This window comes from Bufo gargarizans, chromosome 3 (assembly GCF_014858855.1).
Source record: "Bufo gargarizans isolate SCDJY-AF-19 chromosome 3, ASM1485885v1, whole genome shotgun sequence".
Classification (NCBI taxonomy): domain Eukaryota; kingdom Metazoa; phylum Chordata; class Amphibia; order Anura; family Bufonidae; genus Bufo; species Bufo gargarizans.
The window spans coordinates 195,225,284-195,253,179 of NC_058082.1; positions in this window are offsets into that span (position 1 = coordinate 195,225,284).

Genomic DNA, 27,896 nt, shown 5'->3' on the forward strand with positions numbered 1-27,896 from the left:
TGACATCAATGGAAACCATACTTAAGGAGAGGATTGTGGAACATCTAAAATCCCATGGATTGAAAGATCAAAAACAGCATGGGTTTACTTCAGGGAGATCATGTCAAACTAATCTTATTGATTTTTTTGATTGGGTGACTAAAATAATAGATGGAGGAGGTGCAGTAGACATTGCTTATCTAGACTTTAGTAAGGCTTATGATACTGTCCCACATAGAAGGCTTATCAATAAATTGCAGTCTTTGGGCTTGGACTCCCATATTGTTGAATGGATTAGGCAGTGGCTGAGGGACAGGCAACAGAGGGTTGTATTTAATGGAGTATATTCAGACCAGGGTCTTGTTACCAGTGGGGTACCTCAGGGATCTGTTCTGGGACCCATATTGTTTAATATCTTTAACAGCAAAATTGCAGAAGGCCTTAATGGTAAGGTGTGTCTTTTTGCTGATGACACCAAGATTTGTGACAGGGTTGATGTTCCTGGAGAGATACACCAAATGGAAAAGGACTTAGGAAAACTAGAGGAATGGTCAAAAATCTGGCAACTAAAATGTAATGTTGATAAGTGCAAGATAATGCACCAGGGGTGTAAAAACCCAAGAGCAGAATATAAAATCAGTGATACAGTCTAAGGCCTCATGCACACGACCGTTGTGTGCATCCGTGGCCGTTGTGCCGTTTTCCGTTTTTTTTCACGGACCCATTGACTTTCAATGGGTCCGTGGAAAAATCGGAAAATGCACCGTTTGGCAGCCGCATCCGTGAGCCGTGTTTCCTGGCCGTGAAAAAAATATGACCTGTCCTATTTTTTTCACGGCCAACGGTTCACGGGCCCATTCAAGTCAATGGGTCCGTGAAAGAACACGGATGCACACAAGATTGGCATCCGTGTCCGTGATCCGTGGCCGTAGGTTTTAGTTTCATACAGACGGATCCGAAGATCCGTCTGCATAAAAGCTTTTTCAGAGCTGAGTTTTCACTTCGTGAAAACTCAGATCCGACAGTATATTCTAACACAGAAGCGTTCCCATGGTGATGGGACGCTTCTAGTTAGAATACACTACAAACTGTGTACAAGACTGCCCCCTGCTGCCTGGCAGCACCCGATCTCTTACAGGGGGATATGATAGTGCGGCACCTGAAGGGGTTAATTGTACTATCATATCCCCCTGTAAGAGATCAGGGCTGCCAGGCAGCAGGGGGCAGACCCCCCCCTCCCCAGTTTGAATATCATTGTGCGGCCCCCCCCTCCCCTGTTGTTAACTCGTTGGTGGCCAGTGTGCGCACCCCCCTCCCTCCCTCCCTCTATTGTTTTAATACATTGGGGCCAGTGTGCGCGCCCCCCCAACCCCCCCCTCCCTCCCTCTATTGTTTTAATACATTGGGGCCAGTGTGCGCACCCCCCCAACCCCCCCCTCCCTCCCTCTATTGTAATAATAGCATTGGGGCCAGTGTGCGCACCCCCCCCCCCCCCCCCCCGATCATCGGTGGCAGCGGAGTAGAAGATTTTCATACTTACCTGGCTGCTGGCTGCTGCGATGTCTGCGTCCGGCCGGGAGCTCCTCCTACTGGTAAGTGACAGCAATGCGCCGCACAGACCTGTCACTTACCAGTAGGAGGAGCTCCCGGCCGGACACAGAGATCGCAGCAGCCAGCAGCCAGGTAAGTATGAATCTTCTACTCCGCTGCCACCGATGATCGGGGGGGGGGGGGGGGCACACTGGCCCCAATGCTATTATTACAATAGAGGGAGGGAGGGGGGGGGGTTGGGGGGGCGCGCACACTGGCCCCAATGCTATTATTACAATAGAGGGAGGGAGGGGGGGTTGGGGGGGCGCGCACACTGGCCCCAATGCTATTATTACAATAGAGGGAGGGAGGGAGGGGGGTGCGCACACTGGCCACCAACGAGTTAACAACAGGGGAGGGGGGGCCCACTGGCCACCAATGAGTTAAAAACAGGGGGGGGGGGTCTGCCCCCTGCTGCCTGGCAGCACCTGCCAGGCAGCAGGGGACAGTCATGTACACAGTTTTTTTGTATATTCTAACCTGAAGCGTCTCCATCACCATGGGAACGCCTCTGTGTTAGAATATACTGTCGGAAATGAGTTTCACGATGTAGCTCATATCCGACAGTATATTCTAACATAGAGGCGTTCCCATGGTGATGGGGACGCTACAAGTTAAAATATACCATCGGATTGGAGAAAACTCCAATCCGATGGTATAACAGAACTCCAGACTTTACATTGAAAGTCAATGGGGACGGATCCGTTTGAAATGGCACCATATTGTGTCAACATCAAACGGATCCGTCCCCATTGACTTGCATTGTAATTCAGGACGGATCCGTTTGGCTCCGCACGGCCAGGCGGACACCAAAATGACTTTTTTTTCATGTCCGTGGATCCTCCAAAAATCAAGGAAGACCCACGGACGGAAAAACGGTCACGGATCACGGACCAACGGAACCCCGTTTTGCGGACCGTGAAAAAAAACGTCCGTGTGCATGAGGCCTTAACCTCAGTATCTGAGGAAAGGGATTTAGGGATCATTATTTCAGAAGACTTAAAGGTAGGCAGACAATGTCATAGAGCAGCAGGAAATGCTAGCAGAATGCTTGGGTGTATAGGGAGAGGAATTACCAGTAGAAAGAGGGAGGTGCTCATGCCGCTCTACAGAGCACTAGTGAGACCTCATTTGGAGTATTGTGCTCAGTACTGGAGACCATATCTCCAGAATGATATTGATACTTTGCAGAAAGTTCAGCGAAGAGCTACTAAACTGGTACATGGATTGCAGGATAAAACTTACCAGGAAAGATTAAAGGACCTTAACATGTATAGCTTGGAAGAAAGACTAGACAGAGGGGATATGATAGAAACTTTTAAATACATAAAGGGAATCAACAAGGTAAAAGAGGAGAGAATATTTAAAAGAAGAAAAACTGCTACAAGAGGACATAGTTTTAAATTAGAGGGGCAAAGGTTTAAAAGTAATATCAGGAAGTATTACTTTACTGAGAGAGTAGTGGATGCATGGAATAGCCTTCCTGCAGAAGTGGAAGCTGCAAATACAGTGGAGGAGTTTAAGCATGCATGGGATAGGCATAAGGCCATCCTTCATATAAGATAGGGCCAGGGGCTATCCATAGTATTCAGTATATTGGGCAGACTAGATGGGCCAAATGGTTCTTATCTGCCGACACATTCTATGTTTCTATGTTTCTTTCGGGTTACAGTACATCTGGGACAAAAATGTCCTAAAAGCTCCAGTAAAGCCCATCTTATCTAGTACAGCTCCCATCCATGCCCACCGTACGTTATCAAATGCCTTCTCACCGTCTAGGGTGAGCATGGCTGGGAACTCCCTTTACTGCAAGATGTTGCACCCTGTCCAGAACCGTCAAAACAGTCCTTATATTCGTCACTGCAGACCTGCCTTGTACGAATCCTACCTGTTCTCGTCCTATTAGCTGAGGCAAAAACGTAGTCAAGCGATCAGCAACAATCTTGGCCATCAATTTCCCGTCGACATTTATTAAAGAAATGGGCCTATATGAACCCGGTGTCAAGGGGTCTTTCCCCGGCTTGGGCAACAACTTATATGATATATGACATATTCTCATTGTCTAATGGCATACGACCCTGGAGGACGCCATCAAACAGTTCCAGCAAAACAGGGGATATTTGGTCTTTAAGAGCCTTAAAGTATTCCCCAGTGTATCCATTGGGGCCTTAGAACTACGTAGGTGTTTAATGGCCCCTTGTAATTCATGTAAGGAAATGTTTGCAATCAAAAAATGAAGTTGTTCTTCAGTTATACTGGGCAAGTTATCCCTATTTAAAATAGTTTCTGTCAAGTCGCATTGTGCTTCATCTTTATTTAATGCCTCGTAATAAGATCCTACTACAGAATTAATTCCCGCCGGATCATGACACAAGTTGCCTTCAACATCTTTCAAACAGGCAATATATTGGGGGGTTCTCATCCCTTTGGCAAGATTTGCTAATAGCCTCCCCGACTTATTACCGTACTTGTACAGTTTTGTTTCCATTTCTGACTGTTTTAGAGATTCTTTTTCTCTCACACAATTTTCAAATGCCTGATGCTCTACCATCCACCTCTGTTTATTCGTTTCAGACGGGTTACTCAAAAAAATGGAGTAAGCTTCCCGCACCCTCTGGCTTGTTTGATTAAAGGATTGTTGGGCTTTCTTCTTGATGCTACTCACATACCCCATAATTTTTCCCCTCATTACTGCTTTTGAAGCTTTCCAAAATAGCTTTGGATCGTCTAAATGCGTTTCATTATCGGACTTGAATTCCTCCCACCATATAACTAGTTTTTCTAGAAACTCCTCTGTTGCACACAAATGAGAAGGAAATCGCCCCAATGTATTCTGACCCCCTTGGATAGGTCTCTAACAAATCTACAGATATCGCAATATCGCCAATCTCCGCCTCCACCACCCTATGCGATAATGAGTCAGATAGGAGTATGTAATCAATCCGTGACCATGAAGATTGTGAGTTCAAGTAGAATGTATAACTACGGTCATCCGGATGGAGTTGGCGTCATGGATCTATCAAACCAGCTCCTCCCATCATTGGCTGGAGCATGTTATCTTGCGGGCCATCAATTCCCACCCTGTCCTCTTCTTGTCTTCTGTCCTCCTCCCCTCTGACAACTGAATTAAAGTCACCTCCTATGATCTTATGCTGACATGCATCACCCAACACCATTGTTTCTAGTTCTCTAAAGAACGTACCATTATTCGTATTTGGGCCATACACATTGTAAATACTATACTGTGTGTCCTGGACCTGAATTAGCACTTGCGCCCATCTTCCCATTTTATCCGCAATATGTCCTATGATGGTACAATTAAGTTGTTTATTAATGAGAGTTAGTACACCCCCTTTCCTGTTATATGAGGGGGAACCTAGTACCGTACCCACTCATAACCTCTTCATCCTGTCGAAATCATTGTCATCCAGGTGAATTTCCTGGAGGAGAACAATGTCAGGTTTGAGTTTCCTTAGATGTCGAAGAATCATCCATCTTTTGTGCGGCGACTTCAGACCTTTTATATTCCATGAAATAATCTTTAGCTTTGCTTAAACTGTCCCTAATAGCCGAGATTAAAAAAAGACGTTCAGTGAGGACAAAAGGTATGAATTAGAAAAATCCCAACCCCTGTTCAACTTCTCCCTCCCTACCCCCCTAATTCCCACTCCCTAACAGTTAGAGCAGCCACTAACTGTAGTTGTGCTACTGAAACTTCCTTTTTTCTGGGTTGCGGCCCCCGCCCTTCTTCCTGACCCATGAAACTGCTAACCCCACAGCCTCTCATACCGAGGGACAATGTGAATAGTGCTAACAAAGCATATTAATGAACTGGCATTAACAGGAGTATATAGCCCCCAACAGTGACATTTAACAATATCCCCCACTCCATATCTTTGGCGCTAAAGGGAGAAACCTCACTTTAACTAGAGGTGCAACCGTAACGTCAAGTTCCCCCAAAGTATTAAGGGATGTACGTGCTACACCATGGCACATGCTATCAGATAATCAGTCATCTCCTCGGATACGAACGCTCATCTCTCCTGGGAGAGCGCTGGACATCTGTTCCGATTCGCTGGTCCCTGTCGCGGCATTCCTGGCCTGGTTCTTGAGAGTCGTTCCTTCACCGTTCTCCAACTGATCTTCCTTGATGCGGTGAATCGGATCTCTTTCTGTGCTCTGTATCTCTCTCCTGCCGACGGTTCTGTAAAGTGTCATTTATCATTTCTTCTGCTGCTGAAGGTTCGTGGAATATGATAGTAGATCTATCTGCATGAGTAACTCACAATTTTGCCGGGTATATAAGTTGGAATTAGATTTGCCTCTTATGCAGTATGGAGCAAACTTGACTAAACTCCCTCCTTCTCTTGGCCACTGCTGCTGAATAGTCAGCAAATAGTAGAATATTATGGCCTAGGAGCTTAAGGGGACCTTTTCTGGTTCCGTATGCCTTAAAGGGAACCTGTCACCAGTTTTATGGTGTCCTAACTAAGGGCAACATAAATAAGTGACTGATTTGCTTAGCAAAATGCTGGGTCACTTTCTTTAATTGACCCAGTCAATCTGCCAACATCTTGTATTGAAAAGCTTCAGCTGATAATGATGAGTCATGAATATTCATGAGCTCCTGACTCTCCCCGCCCACCTGCTGCTGAATGACAGTTTGTTTCCATAGGAATCAGCAGCAGGTGGGCAGGGGAGTGGCTATAGCTCTGAATTAAATATACGCTGGACTCAATGACATCACGCCGGACTCGAATCAGCTCATTAGCATGCGGCATGTGGCATCTTTGTGTGTATATTATGAGGTAACAGTGTAGAATAAGCCACGGCACTCCAGAGGGATTCCAATCGATTTCTTTTTATTACACCTTGTGCAGCAACGTTTCAACCTAACGGTCTTTATCAAGCTCCCAATACACAGGTAACACAGTGAACATTAAATACAGTCCCATAGCCCCGCATTGGTTCCTGCTAGGCCCTTCCCATTAACCCTCCCTTTACTTTCCTAAAACAACATTCACATATTGCCCACTCCATAATCTATCTAGAACAACATATACTTTTGTCTGTCACATTACCATGCTGTAGGAGATTCTGCCTTCTTTATTCGGGTGCATATTCATGCTTTGTTCTCGGCGTCCCTGCATGCCTACTGCGCCTGCGCGGCATCGTCACTTCCGCCCTTCCATGCGTACTTCCGCCAGGCTATGCCCAGCTTTCGAATCATGTGATTCTGTCGCTCTGGTGACGTATTATCATATGATCGTACATCGATCATTTATCTAAGTGTCAGGCTCAGTTACCCTAGATATTTAAACATTATAGGCAGGACGAGACCTGTGGTTTCATGGTGCGGGCCGTCTGGTGCATATCAAATATAAGCCGATGTTTTATCAAACTATCAGCTGTACCATTTCACTACTATTCAATTGCTATTAAGAGGCTGCAGCTATCGGGTCCATTATTACATCCCTAATGCATCAGCATTTTCTTATTACATCTCCAACACTTCAGAATGAATCTCATGGCGTTCTATTCACAGGTTATTCTTGCAGGTTTGCCATCATTCATCCAGTGGCTGGTGTATAGAGCTAGCGTTCTAGGGGTAGTTAGCCCCCAGTCCACCGGCTCATCCAGTCCCATACTGTCATTCATTCTTATAGGAAAAGTTCCAATGGGAGCACATAGGGTAGCCCCTCCTTACGGGGAGTCACCCTCATCCTCTCATGACTTCCTAATATTTTATGGCTAATCCTGCTACATTTTAAATAGCCTCCAGCGCCATTTCACTCAATTTACAGAGAAATTCTCAGATTATAGGATATCAAGGACTGGATCCTTCTAGTTGCAGTCTCAAAAAGCATCAAAAAAAAAAAAAAAAAAAAAGACGTTTTATATATGGTGCAAACCTTGACAGACCCGTATCACCACCAGAGGACCCGTTCAACTATTTCTCATGCTTCCTTATCAATTATAGGCCTTTCATTTAGAGGCATCGTAAGCGTCAAGAGGCGGTTCTCCCACAGCATGTATGTTGACACCATCTATGGACAAAAGAAAAGGTTTTATTAAATGAACTCTTACCATAAAAATGGAGACATAGGCAAATAAAAGAAAAAAGGAGTTAGATATTGTACATCTATATATGTATACATAAAACCGGCTATTCAGCCTAATGTCTTTTACGCACAACCCAGTAGAGAGTCAGAAAAGGGAACCAACCTTAAATTCCCTATTCAGGCCCTTAGGCTCCATTGTTTCCAGCTCATAAATCCACCTTAGCTCTTTTTGTTTTAGCAGCTTCTCCCTATCTCCACCCCTCCTTAAAGTTGGAACATTATCAATGATCCTATATCTCAATTGAGAGACATTATGTCTATATTTCCAAAAATGCTCTGGCACTGGTAGCTCCGTTTCCTCATCACAGTCTAGACTTAGTTGATTTTTTTCTTTTTCTTTTTTCACTAGTAGCTTGCGTATAGTGTACCGATGTTGATTTATCCTGTTCTTACAGGGCTGCGTCGTCTCGCCTATATAAAGAAGGCCACACGGACACTGCAGGCTGTAAATAGCAAAGTCTGTGTTACACGTGTAGTGTCCTCTAATGTCATATTTCTTCCCTGTTCTAGGGTGGCAGAAGGAGTCACCCTTGATTAGGTTGCCGCAATTACAGCAACCCAAGCAAGGGTAACACCCCCTTCTGCCAACCTCTTTTTTCTTAGTTTTAACATCCGCTGATGTCAGGCTATCCTTGAGGTTTCTAGGCCTCTTGTATGACATCAGTGGGGGGGATTGGAACTCAATTACATTAGGAAAAGAATGTGTCAATATATGCCAATTGTGTCTTAATATGCCTGAGATGCGATTACTTATTTTACTGTAGGTTGATACAAATGGAATCCTGCCTGTTTTTCCTTCTTTCTTTGTTGTATTGACTAGTAATTGCTGTTGATTGGTGTTTCTGGCTTTTTCCAAATGTCTATCTATCAATTTTTTGGGATATTTCCTTTCCCTGAATCTCTGTCCCATTTTTTCCAATCTATCATCTACCAGACTTTCTTCAGACACTATTCTTCTCGCTCGCAGGAACTGGCTAAACGGTAAAGACTCCACCGACCTCCTAGGGTGTGCACTATCAAAGCGTAACATGCTATTCCTATCCGTTGGCTTAATAAAGAGATCGGTTTCTAATTTACCTTCCCTTACATAGACCAACGTGTCTAAAAATTGTAATGATTCCACTGAATACACTTTTGTAAATTTCAATTGATCATGCAACTGGTTAATGTAACCATGAAATTCCTGTAATTTTTCTTCTGTACCATTCCATATAAGGAAAATATCGTCTATATACCGCATCCACCCTCTCACATTACTGTAGAAGGTGGATGGGTATATAGACGTCTCCTCCATTTTCGACATGTATATATTCGCATATGTCGGGGCCACGTTGGACCCCATCGCGGTGCCCCGACATTGCTCATAAAACACGTCCTCAAACAAAAAATAATTATGATACAGTAGAATTTCAAGTAGGGAGATTAAAAATGATTTAGTGTCAGACCCAAAATCCGACCTTTCCAGGGCCCATTTGACTGCCTCCAATCCCAGTTCATGATCGATACTGGTATAGAGGCTGGTTACATCGAATGAAACCAAAAAATCTCCCTCTTGAAATTCTAGTGCATCAATTTTTAACAGAAAATCTGTGGTGTCTTTCACATAAGATTTAGCTTCCATTGCATAGGATCTTAAAACTTTATCCAAAAAAGTTGCTGCATTGGAAAAGACTGACCCCATGCCCGACACAATGGGGCGACCTGGCGGGTCTATCAACCCTTTATGTATCTTAGGGAGGATATATAAGAGAGGAGTCACCGGGTTCTGAGGCACAAGGTAAGTATGTAAATTTGCATCAATCAGGTCATTCGCGAATGCATTATCCGCCAATAGTCTGATCTTGCGTATAATGGTCCATTTTGGATCTTGACTTAGAGGTTTGTATATCTCCTTGTCATTCACTTGTCTCATCACCTCCATTTTATACTTCTGTGTCCATTACCACGGTGGCTCCTCCCTTATCTGCCCTTTTGATAGTAATTTCCCTTCTATTTTTCAGGGTTTTTAAAGCTACTTTCTCTCCCCTTGTCAGATTGGTGACATTAGGATCTATTTTCGATCTCTTAAGTTTTTCAATCTCCAGTCTGACAAGGGAGACAAAGGTCTCAATAGCTTTATTATACATTGGTGGTTGGAAGTCACTTTTGAGAAAGAGGCCCACGCTTTTAAGTGAAAGGATCTCGTTATGTATCTTCTTATCATCTACAGGCGCCATTTCGCAAAAGTGTACCTTAAGTTTAATACGCCTGAAGAAATTATGCAAGTCCATTTCAATCTGAAACCAGTCGATCTCGGTCTCTGGACTGAACGTTAGTCCCTTATTTAGGAGCAATACTTCATTTCTAGATAGTTCACAAGAGGAAATATTTACCACTAGAGTATTGTCCCGTTCTTCATTTATTTCTTGATGGACTTGGTTCCCGTCGGTGGCCTCTTTGATCGAGTGACTCTCGCAGCTTCTTCTCCCTTTTCCCCTGTGTCGGCATTTTCGTCCCCCTCTCCGTGTGCTTCTCTTGTTCTTTCTCCTAAAAAAGCTTCACTTTGTTCGCCTGAAGACTCTGTATCTGTCAAGTTCCCACGGATAGTTCTTGGTATCTGTGTCTTGAATTTTCTTTGAGGCCTCTGGTTTCTGTTCCTATTTGTTGTTATTGTTGTTTTGTAGATATTCCCTTTACTATAGTCGTCTTGGTCCCTGCTCCACTTTTGTCTCTTTGTTGTCTCGATGTTATCACGGTATTTCTTTAAATCCTGCTCCATCCGTTCTTTTATTATTTGGTACTCTTGTTCTGTTTGAAGGGATTGTAGTTGTCTTTCATACTCTGTTATTCTAGTTTGTATTTTTAACATATCTTGTTGCAGAAAATCCATGTTTAATAACATCATATCCATGGAAAATCTATCCGCCAGAAACGCAAACTTGGTCAGGAACTCCGGATTATTGGGAAACAGAATTGGTCTCAGATGTGTCCTCAGTCCTCTCGGAATACGTTCGGCTTTATAATACTCTCTTAAGGTGGATAGGTGCAGTTCGGTGTTAATAAGCTTTTTTTTTCATTTTCATATTTGCGTTTAATCAAATCCACTGTGGGTTTATTAAGGAATGCTCCCTCATCTTCACTCCCACTCAAGATGTGCGTAATCTGTTCACTGGTGTAAAGCAGACTTTTCGGTGTATCCATTTTTCTCCTCCCACGATCACCAGCATAGATAATGAAAGGACTATGCTGGGTGAGCGTGCATGTCTTCAGACCTCCACAAACAAGAAATAGACAATAAGACAGCACTACTCACTATTGTTATAGTTACTCCGGTACGTGGTGGTGCCTGCAGCATTAAATCCTGGTCCTAGGATTCCAATGGTTAACAGTGTAGAATAAGCCACGGCACTCCAGAGGGATTCCAATCGATTTCTTTTTATTACACCTTGTGCAGCAACGTTTCAACCTAACGGTCTTTATCAAGCTCCCAATACACAGGTAACACAGTGAACATTAAATACAGTCCCATAGCCCCGCATTGGTTCCTGCTAGGCCCTTCCCATTAACCCTCCCTTTACTTTCCTAAAACAACATTCACATATTGCCCACTCCATAATCTATCTAGAACAACATATACTTTTGTCTGTCACATTACCATGCTGTAGGAGATTCTGCCTTCTTTATTCGGGTGCATATTCATGCTTTCGTTTTCCCATGTGTTCTCGGCGTCCCTGCATGCCTACTGCGCCTGCGCGGCATCGTCACTTCCGCCCTTCCATGCGTACTTCCGCCAGGCTATGCCCAGCTTTCGAATCATGTGATTCTGTCGCTCTGGTGACGTATTATCATATGATCGTACATCGATCATTTATCTAAGTGTCAGGCTCAGTTACCCTAGATATTTAAACATTATAGGCAGGACGAGACCTGTGGTTTCATGGTGCGGGCCGTCTGGTGCATATCAAATATAAGCCGATGTTTTATCAAACTATCAGCTGTACCATTTCACTACTATTCAATTGCTATTAAGAGGCTGCAGCTATCGGGTCCATTTTCCTTATATGGAATGGTACAGAAGAAAAATTACAGGAATTTCATGGTTACATTAACCAGTTGCATGATCAATTGAAATTTACAAAAGTGTATTCAGTGGAATCATTACAATTTTTAGACACGTTGGTCTATGTAAGGGAAGGTAAATTAGAAACCGATCTCTTTATTAAGCCAACGGATAGGAATAGCATGTTACGCTTTGATGGTGCACACCCTAGGAGGTCGGTGGAGTCTTTACCGTTTAGCCAGTTCCTGCGAGCGAGAAGAATAGTGTCTGAAGAAAGTCTGGTAGATGATAGATTGGAAAAAATGGGACAGAGATTCAGGGAAAGGAAATATCCCAAAAAATTGATAGATAGACATTTGGAAAAAGCCAGAAACACCAATCGACAGCAATTACTAGTCAATACAACAAAGAAAGAAGGAAAAACAGGCAGGATTCCATTTGTATCAACCTACAGTAAAATAAGTAATCGCATCTCAGGCATATTAAGACACAATTGGCATATATTGACACATTCTTTTCCTAATGTAATTGAGTTCCAATCCCCCCCACTGATGTCATACAAGAGGCCTAGAAACCTCAAGGATAGCCTGACATCAGCGGATGTTAAAACTAAGAAAAAAGAGGTTGGCAGAAGGGGGTGTTACCCTTGCTTGGGTTGCTGTAATTGCGGCAACCTAATCAAGGGTGACTCCTTCTGCCACCCTAGAACAGGGAAGAAATATGACATTAGAGGACACTACACGTGTAACACAGACTTTGCTATTTACAGCCTGCAGTGTCCGTGTGGCCTTCTTTATATAGGCGAGACGACGCAGCCCTGTAAGAACAGGATAAATCAACATCGGTACACTATACGCAAGCTACTAGTGAAAAAAGAAAAAGAAAAAAATCAACTAAGTCTAGACTGTGATGAGGAAACGGAGCTACCAGTGCCAGAGCATTTTTGGAAATATAGACATAATGTCTCTCAATTGAGATATAGGATCATTGATAATGTTCCAACTTTAAGGAGGGGTGGAGATAGGGAGAAGCTGCTAAAACAAAAAGAGCTAAGGTGGATTTATGAGCTGGAAACAATGGAGCCTAAGGGCCTGAATAGGGAATTTAAGGTTGGTTCCCTTTTCTGACTCTCTACTGGGTTGTGCGTAAAAGACATTAGGCTGAATAGCCGGTTTTATGTATACATATATAGATGTACAATATCTAACTCCTTTTTTCTTTATTTGCCTATGTCTCCATTTTTATGGTAAGAGTTCATTTAATAAAACCTTTTCTTTTGTCCATAGATGGTGTCAACATACATGCTGTGGGAGAACCGCCTCTTGACGCTTACGATGCCTCTAAATGAAAGGCCTATAATTGATAAGGAAGCATGAGAAATAGTTGAACGGGTCCTCTGGTGGTGATACGGGTCTGTCAAGGTTTGCACCATATATAAAACGTCTTTTTTTTTTTTTTTTTTTTTTTTTTTTTTTTTTTTTTTTTTTTTTGATGCTTTTTGAGACTGCAACTAGAAGGATCCAGTCCTTGATATCCTATAATCGGAGAATTTCTCTGTAAATTGAGTGAAATGGCGCTGGAGGCTATTTAAAATGTAGCAGGATTAGCCATAAAATATTAGGAAGTCATGAGAGGATGAGGGTGACTCCCCGTAAGGAGGGGCTACCCTATGTGCTCCCATTGGAACTTTTCCTATAAGAATGAATGACAGTATGGGACTGGATGAGCCGGTGGACTGGGGGCTAACTACCCCTAGAACGCTAGCTCTATACACCAGCCACTGGATGAATGATGGCAAACCTGCAAGAATAACCTGTGAATAGAACGCCATGAGATTCATTCTGAAGTGTTGGAGATGTAATAAGAAAATGCTGATGCATTAGGGATGTAATAATGGACCCGATAGCTGCAGCCTCTTAATAGCAATTGAATAGTAGTGAAATGGTACAGCTGATAGTTTGATAAAACATCGGCTTATATTTGATATGCACCAGACGGCCCGCACCATGAAACCACAGGTCTCGTCCTGCCTATAATGTTTAAATATCTAGGGTAACTGAGCCTGACACTTAGATAAATGATCGATGTACGATCATATGATAATACGTCACCAGAGCGACAGAATCACATGATTCGAAAGCTGGGCATAGCCTGGCGGAAGTACGCATGGAAGGGCGGAAGTGACGATGCCGCGCAGGCGCAGTAGGCATGCAGGGACGCCGAGAACACATGGGAAAACGAAAGCATGAATATGCACCCGAATAAAGAAGGCAGAATCTCCTACAGCATGGTAATGTGACAGACAAAAGTATATGTTGTTCTAGATAGATTATGGAGTGGGCAATATGTGAATGTTGTTTTAGGAAAGTAAAGGGAGGGTTAATGGGAAGGGCCTAGCAGGAACCAATGCGGGGCTATGGGACTGTATTTAATGTTCACTGTGTTACCTGTGTATTGGGAGCTTGATAAAGACCGTTAGGTTGAAACGTTGCTGCACAAGGTGTAATAAAAAGAAATCGATTGGAATCCCTCTGGAGTGCCGTGGCTTATTCTACACTGTTAACCATTGGAATCCTAGGACCAGGATTTAATGCTGCAGGCACCACCACGTACCGGAGTAACTATAACAATAGTGAGTAGTGCTGTCTTATTGTCTATTTCTTGTATATTATGAGGTAACCATCTGTCACACCAGTAAGTGAATACATCTAAGGTACTTTTTAGTAATTAATGATTGTATATAATTAGTTAGATTATAATCAAATATCCACATGACAGGTTCCCTTTAAGTATGGCTTCTTTATCACAGTAATCCAGGTACTTCATTACCACTTGGCACGGCCTAAGAGGAGCACTGCGTGACCCGCCAGGTCTCTTCAGTTGTGATTCCTCCAAGGGGCCAATTCTATGCGCTCTTTCCACTTTATGGTGCCCCTCCAGCCCCAAAACCCGGGGAGATATAGTTCGCAGAGTTCCTTTTAAATCCTGTGGTTTTACGGGTTCAGGCAAGCCGATAAGGCGTAAATTGTTTCGTGGCAACCTATTTTCCAGGTCTTCCACCCTGTCCAACAGAATCGTATTTTGCTTGGACAATTCGCTCAGGGTGCGTGCAAACTTAGTATTTTCACTCTCCAGAGATTGGGTTCTCTGCTCCAGCTCCTCCAGCTTAGCATCATGTTGATGGATGGTTTCGTGCAGCTGTTGCAGGGACGCTGACAGAATCTTTGTCAGGGTATCCCTGACATCCAGAGCTAGATAAGTGGCCACTTCAATAGCAAGCGACTTATAGTCTATCCCTTGTGTCACAGTAGTGATTGAATGTTATACAGGAGACTCACCCCTGTCCTGCACCTGTGGCACTGATTCTGGTGAGGAAGGGCACGACTCCGCCATCTTGCCCTCAGTATCTCCCGCGCTACCCGACATGGTAATCTTCAGGCTGCCGCTTCTCAGGAGATATCGATCCATGTAAGGGGCTTTGTGGTCAGCTAGAGACTGTGGTTATCAGCCAGGTAACTTTCCCACCCCAGTGAATAAGGCAGGGAATCGATTTTCAGTCGGGCGGGTGCCGGAGCTCCTTCACTCTGTTGCTAGCATCCCAGCGCTGGCACCGGAAGTATCTGTCAATTTTTTTTTTTTTTTTTAAATGCCTGCATTTCCCAAAAGGTCCTCTAGATGGCAACCTCACAGTTTCCAGATGTTTTTGAGCACTAGGGAACGAGCTAAGAAAATATCAAGAAAATATAACTTAATAATTCCACAGGTTTTATCACATAAACCCTCATTCATCACTCATTGGGAAAGAGACCTCCAAATAACGTTCTCTGATACTGAGTTAAAAACTCTTCTTTCTCAAAGTTTCTAGGTGTGTAAGCGCCTACAGGAAAATTACTATAAAATGTTGACCAGGTGGCACTACACACCAGAAAGAATACACAAAATGTTCCCTACTTCTCCGTTATGTTGGAGATGCCTTGGAGGGGTAGATACTTTCATGCACATCTTGTGGACATGCCCGGTTATCTCTCCTTTCTGGACCTCAATATCTGTAATATTTAACAAATTACATCACAAAACTCTGGCAATATCACCAGAGACATGCCTATTAGGCTTGTTGGGTTAATCCCACCAGATGTCTCATGAACATAAACTACACCAACATTTATTGACTGCCAATAGACTCTTGGTAGCAGCAAATTGGAAGTCTCCTGACCCACCTACGGTAGCACAGTGGCTTATTGAATGAACAAATTGCCCATTGGGACTCAAATACTTCTAAGTTTGATAAGATCTGGAGTCCTTGGAATCTTTTAACCGGATATTTACCCAGCACTCTGAGCTTCTCCTCTCCCCTAATTACTGTTTTCTCTTGTCTTTTAAGGGATTCTGTCACCTAGTTTTTTGGTTATAGAGCTGCGGACATGCACGGCTAGATCGCCGCTAGCATGTCTGCAATATACCGGTCCTATAGGGCTGTGTCCTTTTATTTTGTTTAAAAAAAGATTTTAGAGATCTGTAAATGAGCCTTGAAAGGAGCCTAAGGGGCTGTACTAACCTTCCTGGTGCCCAGCCACGCCCCCCTGTGAAGGAGCCCAGCACCGCCTATGTCCTCCGAATCTCCTCCTTTCGTCACAGTTAGATTGCCGTAATCTCGCGATGCGCGAGCTCGCTCATGCACAGTGCCAGTATAGTGTTCCTTCCCTGTGCTGGCATCAGCCTCAGGAAAGGAACTGGCAATCTAACTGGGACGAAAGGAGGAGATTCGGAGGACATAGGCGTGCTGGGCTCCTTCACAGGGGGGCCTTGCTGGGCACTAGGAAGTTAGTACAGCACCTTGGGCTCCTTACAAGGCTCATTTACATATCTCAAAAATATTTTTTTAACAAAATAAAAGGACACAGCCCTATAGGACAGGTATATTGCGGACATGCTAGCGGCGATTTAGCCGTGCATGTCCGCATCTCTATAACCTAAAACGAGGTGACAGAATCCCTTTAACCATGATTTTTTGACAATGTCAAGCATTAATGTTTCATTTATACCAAATAATCTCAACCTTTTATAACGTTTGTGATACAAAAATGACAAATTGTACGCTTTCTACATGTACTTTTTATTATAATGTGTACTTTTTTTCTTTGCGAGTGTTCAAGATGATCACAAGATATGTACTCTGAATTTGTATCATAACTGACTCTTCGCCAATAAAATGTTTTAAAACATAAGAACTGGAGTCCCATATCCAGAATAAAAGCCTCCAGAGACCAATTACTAGCAGTGTTCCCCAACAGCCTGGGAAAATTTGGTAATAGTTGAGGGTGATCCGCAGCAACCGGGGGCTGAGTCTATATTCCCCCGTTTTGTGGTTTAACAGGAGATGCTGTATCGGATAAATCAACTATGGGGTGAACATATTGAACAGCTGGTGGTGCCCAAGGCGTATCGCAAGCTCGTGTTGGAGTTAGCCCACCAACATGTTCTTGGGGGACACCTGGGCCAGCAGAACAGCGGTTCTACTGGCCCAGTGTGTTCAGAGAGGTGGAAGAGTATTGCAAGTCTTGCCCAACCTGCCAGATAACCAGCCCCCAGCCACATTTCCGTAGTCCCCTGGTCCCTCTCCCGATTATTGAGGTTCCATTCAAGCAGATCCCTATGGATCTAATAGGCCCAGTACCGAAGTCCACTAGAGAGCACCAACACATCTTGGCGTTCTTGACTACGTCACTCGGTACCCGGAGGTGGTGCCACTGCGTCATACATCAGCCAAACTCATAACTAAGGAGTTAATAGAGATGTTTTCTTGAGTGGGTCTACCTAAAGAGGTTCTGACTGACCAAGGGACCCCTTTTATGTCCAAGGTCATGAGAGAACTCTGTAAGTTGCTGCACATAAAACAGTTGCAGACGTCCGTCCATCACCCGAAAACGGATGGCCTGTTGGAGAGGTTTAATCAAACAATATAAATATATATATATATATATATATATATATATATATATATATATATATTTTTTTTTTTTTTTTTTTAAAGACTGGTGTCTAAGGATGGGAGGGACTGGGACCTTCTTCTGCCCTATCTCATGTTTGCAGTGCAAGAGGTACCCCAGGCCTCTACTGGGTTCTCGCCCTTTGAACTGCTGTACGGCAGACACCCTCACGGTCTGTTGGACGTGGTCAAAGAGGCGCGGGAACAACAACCCACACCACACACAAGTGTTGTTGAATACGTCACATAGATGCAAGGACAGATAGAAACAGTGTTACCTATGGTTAGGGAGTCTATGGAGGCAGCGCAGCAAGCCCAGAGTAGGTTCTATAATTGGCAGGCTCTGGTCCGGAACATTAACCCGGGTGATTGGGTATTGGTGCTGGTACCAACCATAGACATTATGTTCCTAGTTAGGTGACAGGGGCCATACGAGGTACTTAAAAAAATTGGAGAGGTAGATTACAAGGTACATCAGCCGTGGAGGCGAAAGCCAGAGCAGGTGTATCATGTGAATCTGCTCAAACCCTGGAAAGATAGGGAAACCTGTACGGAAGACAGCCCACGTCCAGGGTTTCTAGAGGAAGCGGATTCGGTCCCTCTGTCTGAAGCAAGGGATGCGGCTGCCACAGTGAAAATTGCTGACAGCCTCTCCCCTAAACAGGCTCAGGAAGCCAGGGAGTTCATTAGTCGGAACACGGATGTGTTCTCGGACCTTCCTGGACGCACTTCCATAATCCGACATGACATTATCACTGAGCCCTAGGCAAAAGTCTGGTTATAACCATACCGGGTGCTCGAGGCTCGGCGACAAGCCATATTGGAGGAAGTGCAGCTAATGCTACAGCTAGGTGTCATCGAGGAGGCAAAAAGTGAATGGGCCAGTCCGATAGTCTTAATACCTAAGCCGGATGGGACATTGTGCTTCTGTAATGACCTCTGCAAATGAAATGAGGTGTCCAAGTTTGACGCATATCCCATGCCCCGAGTAGATGAGCTTATTAAAAAGTTAGGCCAAGCCCGGTATTTTTCTGTGTTAGACCCTACCAAAGGGTACTGGCAGGTACCCTTGACTGAGGCTGCCAAGGAAAAAATGGCTTTTATCACGCCAGAGGGGCTGTATCAGTACAAGGTATTACCCTTTGGGCTACATGGCGCTCCCGCCACGTTTCAAAGGCTAATGGACATTGTACTATGTCCACATCGTCGGTACGCTTCAGTGTACCTGGACGATATCGTTATCCACAGCACCTACTGGGAAAGTCACCTACCTAAAGTACAGGCTGTAGTGGACTCCCTTAGGAAGGCTGGCTTAACTGCTAACCCAAAAAAGTGTGCAATAGGGTTAGAAGAGACCAAGTACCTGGGGTATGTAATTGGGCGCGGAATTATTAAACCTCAGGTAAACAAAACTGAGGCAATTCGGAATTGGCCACGACCGGTCACTACTCGGCAAGTAAAGTAATTCCTGGGAATGGTGGGATACTATATGAGATTTGTCCCCCACTTTGCTACAGTCGCTGCACCATTGGCAGGCCTTTTGAAGGGACGCAAGTCAGTGACGGTCCAGTGGAATGAGCAGGCGGAAAAGGCTTTCTCCGCTTTGAAGTCGGCCCTGTGTGGGTCCCCGGTGTTGGTTACGCCCGACTTCAGGAGGGAGTTTGTGGTACAGACCGATGCCTCTGAAGTAGGCCTCGGAGCTGTACTCTCTCAGGACATGGGGAGGAACATCCCGTTGTTTTCCTGAGTCGCAAACTTACCCCAGCCAAGACTAGGTACAGTATAGTGGAGAGAGAGTGCCTGGCCATCAAGTGGGCACTCGAGTCTCTCCACAATTATCTATTGGAGAGAAAGTTCCGTCTGGTGACCGACCACTCCCCTCTCAAGTGGATGAGCCAAGCCAAAGAGAGGAATGCTCAGGTCACCAGGTGGTTTTTGTCTCTACAGTCTCAGCTTGGTGTGGATTATCCTCCATTTCACAGTGAATATCTGTGGAGTCTCTGTGGTTTGGGATCTGCAAATTATGTGCCGTACTAAAGGTCTGAGATCCGTATTGCTGGGAATCAGGCCCTAAAGCCTGTTGGGGACTGCTACTGCCAAAACCGCTGACAAGGTGAATGCTTTTTGTTTTGTGGACTTGCCATGGTGTGAATGAACACCAAGACGAAAAACTGTCACTTTTGTTTGTGTGAATAAACACTGCACTGTTTAAGTCGAAGACTTTGTTTTTGTCTCTGTACTGCGTCCGCTAATCTGCCTAACAGAGCGAATCCCATATATATATATATATATATATATATATATATACAGTCAGGTCCATAAATACTGGGACATCGACACAATTCTAACATTTTTGGCTCTATACACCACCACAATGGATTTGAAATAAAACAAACAAACAATATGTGCTTTACCTGCAGGCTGTCGGCTTTAATTTGAGGGTATTTACATCCAAATCAGGTGAATGGTGTAGGAATTACAACAGTTTACATATGTGCCTCCCACTTGTTAAGGGACCAAAAGTAATGGGACAGAATAATCGTAAATCAAACTTTCACTTTTTAATACTTGGTTGCAAATCCTTTGCAGTCAATTATAGCCTGAAGTCTGGAACGCATACACATCACCAGACGTTGGGTTTCATCTCTGGTGATGCTCTGCCAGGCCTCTACTGCAACTGTCTTCAGTTCCTGTTTGTTCTTGGGGCATTTTCCCTTCAGTTTTGTCTTCAGCAAGTGAAATGCATGCTCAATCGGATTCAGGTCAGGTGATTGACTTGGCCATTGCATAACATTCCACTTATTTCCCTTAAAAAAAACCTCTTTGGTTGCTTTTGCAGTATGCTTTGGGTCATTGACCATCTGCACTGTGAAGCACCGTCCAATGAGTTCTGAAGCATTTGGCTGAATATGAGCAGATAGTATTGCCTGAAACACTTCAGAATTCATCCTGCTGCTTTTGTCAGCAGTCACATCATCAATAAATACAAGAGAACCAGTTCCATTGGCAGCCATACATTCCGAACTCTAATCTGGCCTTCCTGTTTTTGACGCTCACCAATGGTTTACATCTTGTGGTGAACCCTCTATATTCACTCTGGTGAAGTCTTCTCTTGATTGACTTACACACACACACCTACCTCCTGGAGAGTGTTCTTGATCTGGCCAACTGTTGTGAAGGGTGTTTTCTTCACCAGGGAAAGAATTCTTCGGTCATCCACCACAGTTATTTTCCGTGGTCTTCCGGGTCTTTTGTTTGCTGAGTTCACCGATGCGTTACTTCTTTTTAAGAATGTTCCAAACTGTTTTTTTGGCCACGCCTTATGTTTTTGCTATCTCTCTGATGGGTTTGTTTTTGTTTTTTCAGCCTAATGATGGCTTGCCTCATTGATGGTGACAGCTCTTTGGATCTCATCTTGAGAGTTGACAGCAACAGATTCCAAATGCAAATAGCACACTTGAAATGAACTCTGGACCTTTTATCTGCTCATTGTAATTGGGATAATGAGGGAATAACACACACCTGGCCACGGAACAGCTGAAAAGCCAATTGTCCCATTACTTTTGGTCCATTAACAAGTGGGGGGCACATATGCAAACTGTTATAATTCCTACACTGTTCACCTGATTTGGATCTAAATACCCTCAAAATAAACCTGATAGTCTGTAATTAAAGCACATCTTCAAATCCATTGTGGTGGTGTATAGAGCCAAAAATGTTAGAATTGTGTCATCCCAATATTTATGAACCTGACTGTATATATAATATTTAAAAAAATAATAATAATAGTTTGTGTTAGATGTATTCTAGGACAAGTTTTCACAATTAACTGGTGGTATAGAGGCAGTGCCCCACCTTAAGAGCGCTCCACGAATGTTCCTGTTTCCTGTCCTGGATGGAGGCGGTCTTTAAAGGGTGCTGTCATGGGCTCATGGAAAAGTGATTACCGGTAAGTGTAATCTTAAATTTTACCATTTAGTATGTACGGGTGATTTGCATTATTCCTTCCTATGTGCATAACCTTACATTTGTCAGTGTTAAACCTCATCTGCCACTTCTCTGCCAAAGCCTCTAATCTATCCAGATCCCTCTGTAGCAGTATACTGTCCTCTTCTGTGTCAATTACTTTACACAGTTTAGTGTCTGTTCTGTTCCAGTATCTGTTCTGTTCCCCCCGTTTTCAGGTTTCTAGTTAGTTTAGCCTAACCACTCCCTGTTTTCCCAGTGATGCCTTGCTCATAGTGTGCTCAGCTTTCTGAGTAGCAGCATCCATCTTCTGAGTTAGGAGTTATTGTTGGCATAATTATTTTACCATCTGGATTACCCTGCAACATCTTGTAATACAATCTCCAGATTAAAAGGCTACTTGATTAACGCCTGGATGTCTGATGCTTAAACTGTAAGTGGAGAAAGTCAAATTCAACAAGTCACTCCCGTGTGCATAGAGGTTGCTCTACATCGGTGCGTGATTGTATATAGCTGACTTTTGAAACGCCACTGTAAAAGAATTGCCTTAGTACTCTCCTTCTCTTGCTAAGGATAGAATATTCCCCTCCTCCAAGTAATAAGATATCATCATTAGTCTCCTGCTTGCTGCAGTGGAGGGTAATTGCACCGCTTGTGTAAGACTTTTTCATAATATCCTGCTCTGCACTGCATTCACTGAGGATCACAGAAGCTTCTAGCAATTGCAGTTTTCATACAGGCAAGGAACTGCATTCTGCCCTGTTTTTCTGAGGCAAATATCATCTGCCTGCTATCAAGTTACTGAGCAGAGCCCATCATATTAATACATTGCAAGGCTTAACTCAAAACACCACCTGCAGTAGGAGGTCATGTGACTGACTGTCTTTCTGGCACCCGGCCAACATTACAAGCTATCAAAAGACTGAACTAACCACTAGAGGTAGCTGCTGTGTTACAAATGGAAATGGAAGACACAGCTAAAATTTCCAAGCCCTCATTAAAAATGAAAGAGGCCCTCCTAACTAACAAAATTGAGATATGTAATAACTTATCCAGTTTGTGGGAAAAGACTAAACAATGTATGGATGCAGCACATGGATCAGGCTATAATGAAGATCAATTAAAGGCCATTTATACAAAATTGAATAAGATCTATGAAAGTTATAAGAGACTGTCTGAAAAATATTCTTCTCTGTTATCAAGTCTCGACTCATCCTAGAATTAAAGACCCACACTGCACTTAATGATGAAAGATGTAGCAGATTTGTGGCCATCAAGTCAATGCTAGAGGACAAGATATCCCAACAATATAAAACTGCGTCCCGCCATTCAAAATTTTCAAGGCACTTCAAGGCTCCATCCCGTTCCTCGAAATTTATTGCTCAGACCTTATCGCTAAGGTCTCACTCACAGAACTCTTCACTGAATAACTCACTGGTGTTAGCACGCACAAAAGCGGAAGCAGCGAAGGTACAAGCTCACTGCATTAGAAAGGAAGCAGCCATTAAGGCACAAGTCACAGAGACACAAGCCCAATCTCAAGCTAATCAAGCAGCTATACAGGCTCAAGCGCATTGACCAAAGCCAAGGCCGAAGCTGAGTTGGAGGTCCTTCAGAAGGAAAGGGAAGAAGTAGTAGCAATGGCTGAACTCAGAGTTCTAGAAGAAGCTGAAGAAGAAGCTTATCATCCTATGTCCAAGATATCTAATGACTCAGAAAGGCGTACCCTGCAAATTGTCCTAAACCAAAGCAAAGTCAATGTATGTGCACCAGAAGATTCGGCGTCTGCACGCCAGCCTGCTGAACTCATGCTAATAGAAAAAGAGGCAGCCGATAACTATACAGTTGACCCCAGTCCAGTGGACATTTCTCTTTCTTTCAAACCTCTGGCACCTTACACAGTATTTCAGGCGCCATTAGAGACCAAGCCACTTCAAGCTCATCAAATCACATTAAACCCTCCTGAAACTAGTTGCATAACGACCAAGACGCTGGCGCAAAGATTATCAGATTTGAAGCCTTCACTTACGCTGAACCCAGCTGCCACTCCATTCCATCTTCCAACCCCCAAACATTTTTTATCAGATAGTGCCAATAACACCATTGAGGGAGAAGTTCCCGTCGCCATAATGCAGGAAAGACATGACGCATCAGAAATCGCTAAGTACCTCACCCTCAGGGACCTCATTAGTACTAGCCTTATGAACTTTGATGATCGCCCAGAGAACTATAGAAGTAGGAAGGCCACCTTCAAGACAACAGTTCAAACCCTTGGTGTTCTGCCTATGCAAGAACATGACTTACTAGTCAAGGTCCATGGTCGTCAAACTGTGTTAAAAGACTCAAAACAGTTCATATCTACGAACCAGTCAAAGGCCTTCGTCTCGCATGGGAAAGATTAAAGCAGACATACAGTAGCTCGGAAGTAGTTGAACGTGCCTTATTTAAACGGCGATACGACTTTCCTGAATTATCCAATACAGACCGCCGAGGGTTCCAGGAATTAAGTGACCTTCTTCTTGAATTCGTTTAGTTTGAATTCATCAAGGGAGACCCGCAGCTACCAGGTCTCAGCTTTCTTGATACCTCCCACGGTGTGGGCCTGATCGTGGAGAAAGGAGCAACATTGCGTTCCCTTTCCACCATTTTCATTCTTCTGTAAGTTCATCAAGGACTTAGCTAGAGCCAAAAACGATCCGAGCTTCAACACTTTGGGGACCAACATCTTTGGCTCTACTAAACAGAGACACGAGACTTTCAGTCCCAGAAAGAGAAACCCTAAAGGTTTAATTTCCATAAAAAAAGACTGGGGTTGTGCCCACTATTAACGCAGCCGCTTTCATTGGAAACGAAAGCCCTAAGGAACCCAATCATCATTGACCTATCCATGATAAACCACATCCTTTAAGGAAGTGCCATGTCTTCATAGGAAAGCCCTTTGAGGAACGTAAGGAGTTCCTAAGGAGTCGTAATATCTGCTTCAGATGCTGTGTATCCACAGTGCATTCGCCAGAGACTGTGAGGTTCCAGTCAATTGTTCTGAATGTAATAGTGATCTACATGTGTCCACCGTTCACCCGGGACCAATCAGGCAAAACCTAGAACCAGTTAGCTGGCGCATGCCCCATTCCGATCAAGGCAGGGAGAGTCATGGCGGGCAGAGTGCCGACCGAGCAACCACTACCGTCACGCACAGATGCACAGAGGTATGCGGAGAAGGACTTGTGTGTGGTAAGTCTTGTTCCAAGATTTGCCTTGTGGATGTGTTTCCTACTGCACAACCAAAGAAGATTACAAGAATGTATGCTATTGGGGGGCGTGGCCTGAGCATGCAGCAGTAAGCACGCACGTTACAGAGCTCCCGGACCCTTGGCCCTTATAACAGCGATATTGAGCAACGAATTTGAAGCTACTGACCTGAAAATCATGGTCAGACGTTCGGGCCGCCGTGGGTCAACCTTTATGTCCTCGGATCCTACCATTGCGAGATATTTTACGGCCACGCCGACTCCCGCGCCAGCCCCCGGCAAGATGGCTCCGATAGAGGAAGGAACAGCGCCACAGTCCCCTCCCTTGCTGCCGGGAGATGGCGGTTCCTTGGTGATGCAAGCGGACCCCCCGCCACCACTCTCACTGTCCTCGGACTGGCCAGCTGTCTCTCCCACGCCCGTGAACCATACATACGGGCCGGGCAGGAAATCGTATGTCCAAGCAGCCTCATGGCCTAAGATGGCGACGAATGATCCAGGGGAGATGGAGGTGCATGCAATGCTGGTAGGCTCACCGGGACTTATCACGCAAGCTCCACAGCAGAGGGTCCACTTACCTTCCGCCGCGTCGGGAGACGATCCTTGTACGCCACCTCCTGCACTTGCTCCCGGACTTAAAGACTCTGGCGGGACCTCCGTTCTGACTCTGGTGAGTGCGATTTGCCGGGACTTCACGCCTGGGCTGCCAGAGAAGGCCTTACCGGCCCAAAAGTATCCTGTCGGTCACTCAGGTTCTCCTATCCCACAGTCGGGGGAACCCACTACCATGCTAGGGGCCCTGATACATGCTCCTGATTTGCAGGCCCCAAGTGGTGCGCAGACTGTGTTTGGAGGTGGCAGGCCTGCCCAGGCTCACTCGCCTGACCCCCCCTCTACTCCGGCCATATTCCACCCGTCAGCTGCCTCTGATTCATCAGGGGAGTCGTCATCTGCCTCATCTTCTCAGGGAAAACCTGCTAAACGTCCCAAACTGAGGGACATTTGGTCATTGCTGAGTGCACTCCCCACTAAGGCAGACCTTGAGGTGATAATACAGAGGGTCGAGGCCAAACATGCTCAGGCTATTGCTGAGGTCAAGGGGGACTTATCTTCTATCTCCGCCAAAGTGACTTCGCAAGCCCAGATATCGTCGGAACTACATGCCCGCCTATCTAATGTGGAAAAGATGGTCTCCTCACAACAGGTTTTAAACAGACACCTATTGCTGCAGATGGATGACCATGAAAACAGGGGCAGGCGTAATAATATTAAGCTCCGCGGGATCCCGGAGGAGGTCCCGTCTGCTGATTTGCGGAAGGTGGTGTCAGCGGTGTTTAATTCGCTTCTGGACAAACCGGAGGAGTCGGTTATTGAACTTGACAGGGTTCATAGGGTTCTGGGCCCTAGACATTCTGAGAACTCCGCTCCTCGTGACGTCCTGTGCAGAGTTCACTTCTTCAGGGAGAAGGAGGACCTTTTGCAACGGGCCTGGAGACAGGGCCCTATCCCTTTTAGAGGATGCCAGATCCAACTTCTGCCTGACGTGTCGAGGAGAACTTTGTTTATGAGACGTACACTCAAACCCCTTCTGCAGATTGTCATCGATGCAGGGGCCACGTACCGCTGGGGCCACCCCTTTCACCTAATCATCCGCAAGAACGGTGTCTCGTTTGCTCTACACTCCCCAGACCAGGCGGGGGAGCTCAGTCAGTTCCTGGACTGCCCTCTCATCTCCCTACCGGACTGGCTAGATGTTCCAGTTTTTGCAGCGGGGGGGCCTCCCTCGCGTCTGTCTGATGGTCCCCGTCATGCTGGTCCCTCAGTCCCACACTCACCGGGATAGTGGACTCCTTCGGTTCACATAGCTCTAGTTTGTAGGGGCTGTTTATAACCCCTGCTCTCCGATCGCAATACCTGATGTGGTGCCAGTGTGTGGGGGGGGGGGGGGTGCGGGGGACGGGAAGCTGCCTAGACTTTTTTCCCGTTTGTACCCTGTAATTCGGGGGCGGCTCCCTGCTCCTTGTACCCCCCTCCTGTGCTCAGTATTGTTGTTGCTTTAATTGTTGGGCCGGGGGGAAGGGCAGCTTACCTGAGTGCTCTTCTTCACCCCCCACTAGGTCCGCGAGTCTTGGTTGGCTCTCCTTTCTGGGCTACCCAAGAGTCGCATAGTGGATTGCTTTTTCCACTTGTTGTTTGTTGAGTTCCCATCTGAACCGGAATAGCTGGTTCTGATAATTCGCCTTACAGGCGTGTTTGCATTTGTCTGTTTTCCCTCTAGTGGTGTTCACCCATCCTCGTGTTTGTCCCCTTCTCTCTCTCTCTCCCCCCGTACCCCCTCCCCACCCCCGCTTTCTGTTTTTGTTTTCTTAACAGACCCGGACCATGTCGGAGATCACCTTTTCATCCATTAACGCCAACGGGCTGAACACCCCAGAGAAGCGTTCCTCCATTCTCCGGCTCCTATGGTTGCAAAAAGGTACAGATCGCCTTCATTCAGGAGACTCACTTCCGTAGGGATACTATGCCGAAATTTAGCTCCCCCCGCTACCCTAACGCTTATCATAGCTGCTATAGTGATTCTAAATCCAGAGGTGTGAGTATCCTCATCGCTAGATCCACCCCCTGGGAGTTTCTAGACTCTAGCGCTGACGATACTGGTAGATATTTGTTTGTTAAGGGTAAAATAGGGGGCCAGTTATATGCCCTGGCAAATGTGTATTTACCCAACACGAAACAATTGAGAGCCCTTACGGGAATCCTGTCTAAATTGGATAATTTTGCTGAGGGCACGCTTCTGGTCGGGGGGGATCTTAATGTGGCCCTGGACCCATTGGTGGATGTATCCAAGGGCTCCTCTCACCTGCCTTATTCTTACATTCGTCGTGTCAGGAGCCTCCTTCATTCTCATCAGTTGGTGGATGTGTGGCGGGTGGTTAACCCTGATGTCAAGGACTTCACATTTTATT